Source organism: Schistocerca americana, chromosome 1 (assembly GCF_021461395.2).
Source record: "Schistocerca americana isolate TAMUIC-IGC-003095 chromosome 1, iqSchAmer2.1, whole genome shotgun sequence".
Classification (NCBI taxonomy): Eukaryota; Metazoa; Arthropoda; class Insecta; order Orthoptera; family Acrididae; genus Schistocerca; species Schistocerca americana.
In genome coordinates, this window is record NC_060119.1 from 16,692,068 (window position 1) to 16,698,823 (window position 6,756).

Sequence of the window (6,756 nt, forward strand, 5' to 3'; positions counted from 1 at the left end):
TAAATTATGGACTGAAAATAACAATTGGACTATTGTTTGAAAAAATTTCAATACTTTTCTTATTATATTGCCAGGAGACATATTCTGTGCTCATGAACATAGTTGTAACTAAGATTCAAAAATTTAATGAGTTTTTCTTTGCATACAATATGTTACAGATTAACAGATTACATTTTGATATTTATGTGTACTGTTGTAAAGAGAGTGAAGGGAGGCCTATTGTAAAATTTAGTAATTTTTGCAAGTTTGAAAAGATATGGTTAAAGCAACTTTTAATCTTTTACATTTCATTTCTTTAATATTATACCATGAGAATCAATAATCTCTATGTACTGCTTCAGAGATACTACTATTTTATAAATGATTACTGTAACTTACTACCTTGTTATTTTGCTGTTTGGGACACCCAATCCCATGCAGCTTGTGCACGGAATTGTATGTGAGAGTGGGTGGGGGGGGGGGGGGGGGGGGGAGGTTGTAATGGTACTTGAATTACGTAACCATTATGGCACCTCACCTCAACCTGTCGCTGTCGATACATACTGTGTTTCTGTAAAATAAAATTTCTGTGACAACCTTCAATTTTGATTTCATTAATGCAGAGGTACTTTGATACATCGATATGTTTATATTGCAATGATATTATTCTTATGTATATTCATTCTTTTGTCGCTATGATCTTTGACGTACTTGTAACTCTGAATTTTAGGGCGCATAAGCGGTTATTAGAGAATCAAGTCTTGGTCGTCATGTTGAAAAGACGAAAATTGTAGTCAGTTTATGAAATGTGAACTATGAGGAACACAAAAGAAGTGTAACTTAAATTTGGAGTGCTGATTACACATTTGAATATCGCAGAATAACACCTAGGCCTCTTTGCATCCGAGCTTGGAATCATCACCACTAGGTTTCGACGATTGAGTCATGTGTTCACAACGAGACCAGTGTGGGGAACACGAAAAGATGAGTGCCTAGTATATCCATTATTTCATGAAATGACTTTATTAACTGAGCTCTAATGACACCTGCCACATAATATAACTTTGTTGTTGCCCAAAAATGGAATATTAAGCAGTGTGAGCAACACTACAATTGAGAGGTGGCACAAGCCCCCTCTCATATTTCTATCTTACTGTGAGTAATTCGATTTTCCTCTCTAATTGCATGTGGTGAAAAGTTGCTATTCCTTCACACGCAGACTTCCCACGCGGCGTCTCTCGTCACCCGGGGGGTCCGGTGACAGGCGGGGACTCCTGATCTTGAAAGGGTTAAGCCAACGGGTGCGAGGGAGTCGAGTGAATGCTTTCCAGACGCCGACATTGTCAAAATAGCGGCGGAGACACGCTCGCAGGGGCCTGAAGGAGCGGCTGGGCTAGAGATTCCATTACTTCGCAGAAACTTAGTGTAAACCGTTTCTGGCGGGCTACCAGCGAAGCGTGGAAATGACTTGTGTTCCCAGGCAGTCGTGGCGGGCAAATTCACGCGTTTTCTGCAAAATCGTAACTGTGATTGGCTTGCTCAGGGCATAGCTTCGTGAAGTAGCAAAATCGGCGCAGAAATTGGCGCCAAGAATCTCCATTGGTGAAATGGTAGTGCTTTGGCAATAGAGTGGAATTTTCCGCCGGTTTTCGAGTTGCTGATTGGAACGTTTAACCACGGCCACTGTCGTGGGGGCGGGAATGTTCTGTGTTCGGCTTGTACGGGTGCTCTTGAGGGAGTCGGTTCTCGCCTTTCAGTCAGAGTAGGTTACAAGACTGAGCTCTCGCTGCTCCGGACAGCCTGCCTTCCATCGGCTGTCTAATATACTCTTATTTGATTGTAAAGGTTTAACGAAGTTGATAAAGTTTCGACTTCAATGTAACTTTCCAAGTACAGTTGGCAATTGAGCGTTCTGCGTACAAGCGGCCTATGTTGTCTGTCTTGGGCAGCTTTGGCTTAAGTTGACTGTATCGGAGTTACTGTGTGACTTCACTTGTTAAAATCAATCACTGTACCGTCAGTGATTGTGTGGCGAGCCTTCTTCGTCTCCCTCAGAGGCGCATTTGTATTGATAGGAAGTCTTTAGTCTGGAACAACCAGACCAGGACAATTTGTTTCGGGCTATACTCGCGACATTATCATCACCACGACGGGACGTCGAAGCAACCAGCCATCACTTCCGGTATGCCAGATCGTGTCCTTGCAGTTAAGAAGACAGCTTGGTAATGTATGTCCGCAGCACCGGCAGACGAGAGAATTTGCACTATGATAATCAGAGCTCAGCAGAGCGCGCCTGTTCGCCTTTTCTAACTTTGTTCTCTCTTGGATGTTCATTGTCTGAGTTCTCACTACTGTAGCAGCAATTAATGTTGGGTTGACTGTGTGTTTCTCTTAAGATTTGAGTTGCAAGGAATTGGCTCCACATACCACTTCGTCATAAATGTCACAATCTAGTTTAGGGACAACTTCACCTTCACAGCATTTATTTGAGTAGCCAATTTGAGCCAATTTGATGTATTTTAATTATTATTTTGAGTTTAGTAATAATAAATCATATTGTTATTTTGGACAGAACTTTCATTCTTTTAATCGGTAGAGCAACCCTTTCATTTCTCACTACGGTAATGAAACTTTCCTTTATTTAACTTATTTATCAAATTAAATTATTGCAGGTGCCAAACTCTTTTCTATTCCACTTGCAGGGTCGATAACAGTCAGTATGCGTTTCTTTTTAATCCATGTGCAACAGCAAAAGTCGGAGTTAGAATAGGGGGGGCTTAGAGCATCATTTCCATATGAAGCTTCGAGAAGAATTTAGTGTTAAATACACTGCTAGCCCCGCCACCTCACATAAAATGGCGACCCTTAGCCTCGGATCTTTCCTGTGAATCACTGATAAGCTAACAGTATTCTTAGTAGGAACATTCAAATTTTTTCTCTACTTTTTTTAATGATTAATACCCAAGTTCTTTTTCTTGTAGTTCCGTGATTAGTTTTAAGTAGCGGCGCATGATTACTGTTTTTGTTTTCAGCGTATATATTTGTTTGTTCGTTCATTGTTTTATGTGTTTCTTTGATGTGGTGTCCGCACCACATCACATTTTGTCGGGTTTGTGTGCAGTTTCTGTACCACAACAAATCGTGCATGTAATTACAGCGTTGGAACGGCGTTGATGAAATTTTATGTCTATGTGGAAAAATATATGGAGGAAATTATTTTAATTGTGCGTTGTAGATAAATTAGTTTTTCATGAATGATCACGAGAAGTAAGGCACGACTATTATCCAGCGAAGGTAAAACAAAAGAGGATAGCATAATGGATAAGGGGCAATTTACTGACTGGGATAGGTTCGGAGATGAGATGGGTAATTTTTTAGCAGGTCAGGACGATAGGGTCATTGATGAGGAAGGTGATTTGGACGCGACCTTAGAGCAACTTCGCGGCCGTGATTATAATAGTGAGGTAGAGGATGAAACAGAGACAGGCACACAGGTCGAGACGGCAGCAGAAGTTTACAATCAAACGAACGAGAGCAGACAGGGGCCAGCTCGGTCACGTCAGAGCTCTAGCGCCCAGATGTCCAGAGTTACATCGCCAATGTTTGAAAAGGATCAAAAAGATGACATAAACCCAATACTGAGCTTCCTACGATCAATGAAAGAAGACGCTGACGAACAGCGTAAGAAGGAGAAGGAAGAAGATGAGAAACAACGCAAGAAGGAGAAGGAAGAAGATGAGAAACAGCGTAAGAAGGAGAAGGAAGAAGCTGAGAAACAGCGTAAGAAGGAGAAGGAAGAAGCTGACGAACAGCGTAAGAAGGACACTCAGGCAATAATTTCGCGTATAGCAGAAATTCGAGGGAAATTACTAAAAGTAGCAGGCCCGGCCAAAACGGCAGCAACAGGGGCAATGAAAGTCGCGGAAGCAACTTCTAAACTCGCAGGGCGCTTGCGACGTACAACACAATCCCACTCAAAATCCCTAGCGTTCTTAAAAACTCAGGGTAATATCGCGGTCGCGAACACCACGAAACGAATGGAAGAAGTAGAGAGTCGGATAGCAAAACTAGAGCAAAACGGGCACACGAGCACTGCGCGTTCGGATACCAATGATGGAGTACACAGAATTGTGTTTCCGAGGAAAAGCCCGCCGTGCTCTAGCCCAATGACCGAGTGCGGAACTAACAATGCACACGCAGAAACACCGAGTAATAGCTCCAATAATTGTAGTCCACTTAGGAGAGTGAATTCTGAGTGCCACTTCCACTGTGATACAGAGGTAGCACATCACAGTTATCAGCAAGATAGAACTGGACACAGCAGACGTGCAAGTATCGGAAACGAGTGACAACACCAGTGCGAGGATCAGACAGGATTTTGATCACAATCACTTCCTGTCGATACTAAAATTCCAGAAGTTCAAAGAAAATGGAGGGTCGATGCATCCGAAGAGCTGGGTGATGCAGTTTACAAATTCATTACCGGCATCATGGCCAACCCAGGCAAAATTAGAATTCGTGTGTGGACACATCGAAGGCCAAACCGCGGAAAAGATGCGGGGTGTGGCAGCGCCGTGTCGGACTTATCAGGAATTTGTTGGTGCATTCCTGCGGACCTACTGGTCAAAGAAAACGCAAGACAGGATTAAAGAGGAAATAATATTTTGTTCTGAACTGGAAGTGTCCGGGCATAGGAGCGCAATCAAATTTCTTGATGATTTACTCAAGAAGAATCAATTTTTAGATAGTCCATATAGCAACGGAGAAATCATTAGATTTTGCTTTTCCAAATTGCCAGTTAGGTACCAACAGACACTTGTCGGGAAGTGCGGATCTGACATAGAAGCATTCGAGAGTCTATTGCGCGAACTCGAAGTAGTCTTTGATAAACAAGACGCAAAGGACAGGAAGAAGGGGCAAAGTAACAAATACCACGGGCCAGGAAGGGAAGACGACAACAGATCGCATAATCGCACTGGTCAGTTAGGAAACCAGGGTTACGGAAGTCAAGGTTACGCTATTCAAGGTTATGAAAACCAAAGACACGGAAACCAGAACGTCAGGGAACAGGGTCAATCTAGACAAGGAATCTGGGACAGGAGGAATAACGAACGGCAAAGCGACCGTAATTGGAGAGAGCGAAACCAAGGACAACAGTGGAGCCAGGAGATTGAAACTAGACCCGCAAATCCTAATGCACGTCAGAGGAGGGGGAACTTAACAAGGGATTGACGCCAGACTAGTGCGAACACAGGCCGCCGGAATTTCGCACGTAATCTCGGACCTGGCCAACTACGGATGATAAATTACGAAGATTTATCAGAAATCCTGCTCGAAGAACATAAAACAACTCCTCGACAGGATCGGCAGCCTCTTATCACAGTAGCAATAGCTGAAAGAGTATGAATGCGATAATAGATAGTTGAAGCTACATAACAGCAATATCTGAGGCAGCATACAAGAGGTGCTCTCAGGAGGTGGACTGGCCTGTCCTATCGGTTGTTGTTGTTGTGGTCTTCAGTCCTGAGACTGGTTTGATGCAGCCAATTCTCCTGCCAAGGACACAAAATAGAGTCTAACTTCTGGATCGTGCCAAATCTGGCGATCGACATGATAATAGGAACGGACTTCCTAAATGAGCATGAAGCGATAGTTGATCTAGGACGAGGTGAAGTGGTTTTGAGGAAAGGGAATCCCGTCCACATTAAGTTCGACGACCAGCTGATCCCAGCTCAACTACCGTCTAACTGTGTACGGATAAACTATGCGTGCCTGAAAGACAGAAAGGAAGAACAGGTCGACGTTGCGGGTAGGGGAGAGGACACGGATGGGAATGAAGTCGGAATAATGGGAGAAATAAAGGAGAAAATAGGAGAAAAAGTGGAAGCAATAAATAATATAAGGTGCGACCACCGCAAAGAAGATAAATTACTAGTAGAACATGCGGAGGTTTGCCGGCCGCGGTGGCCGTGCGGTTCTAGGCGCTCCAGTCCGGAGCCGCGCTGCTGCTACTGTCGCAGGTTCGAATCCTGCCTCGGGCATGGGTGTGTGTGATGTCCTTAGGTTAGTTAGGTTTAAGTAGTTCTAAGTTCTAGGGGACTAATGACCACAGCAGTTGAGTCCCATAGTGCTCAGAGCCATTTGAACCATTTGCGGAGGTTTTCATTCCCAAGACAGGATCAATAAAGAACTTCCAATATGAATTCCGTGTACGTCCGCACAACCAGTTTCGTGTGCCACCCTACCCAATCCCCTTGGCATATCGACAGAAAGTAGCAGCTGAAATAACGCGAATGCTGAGTGAAGGAATAATAGAACCTACAGCTTCAGCCTATAATAACCCGTTAACAGTAGTCGAGAAGGCAGATGGTAGTATTCGTTTAGTCTTGGACTCGCGACAAATTAATACCATAATAGAACCCGAAACAGACAGACCGGAACGATTAGAGGAACTCTTACAAAACTTCCATTGAATATCAATCTTCTCATCAGTTGATCTAAAATCGAGTTTCTGGCAGATCGAGCTCCACCCAAATTGCAGACAGTACACAGCCTTTTTAGTATTTGGTAGATGTTACCGGCTTCGTCGTCTACCATTTGGTTTGAACATTTCGTCTGCCGCATTCATTCGGGGGCTGGACGGCAAACAAAGCGATTATTTGAAACGTCATGTCACCAGCTATGTGGACGATTTGCTGATCGCGGAGAAATCTTGGGGAGAGCACAATGCGGTTCTCGGTGAACTCCTTGCGACATTCAAGGAATACGGAGTGACTA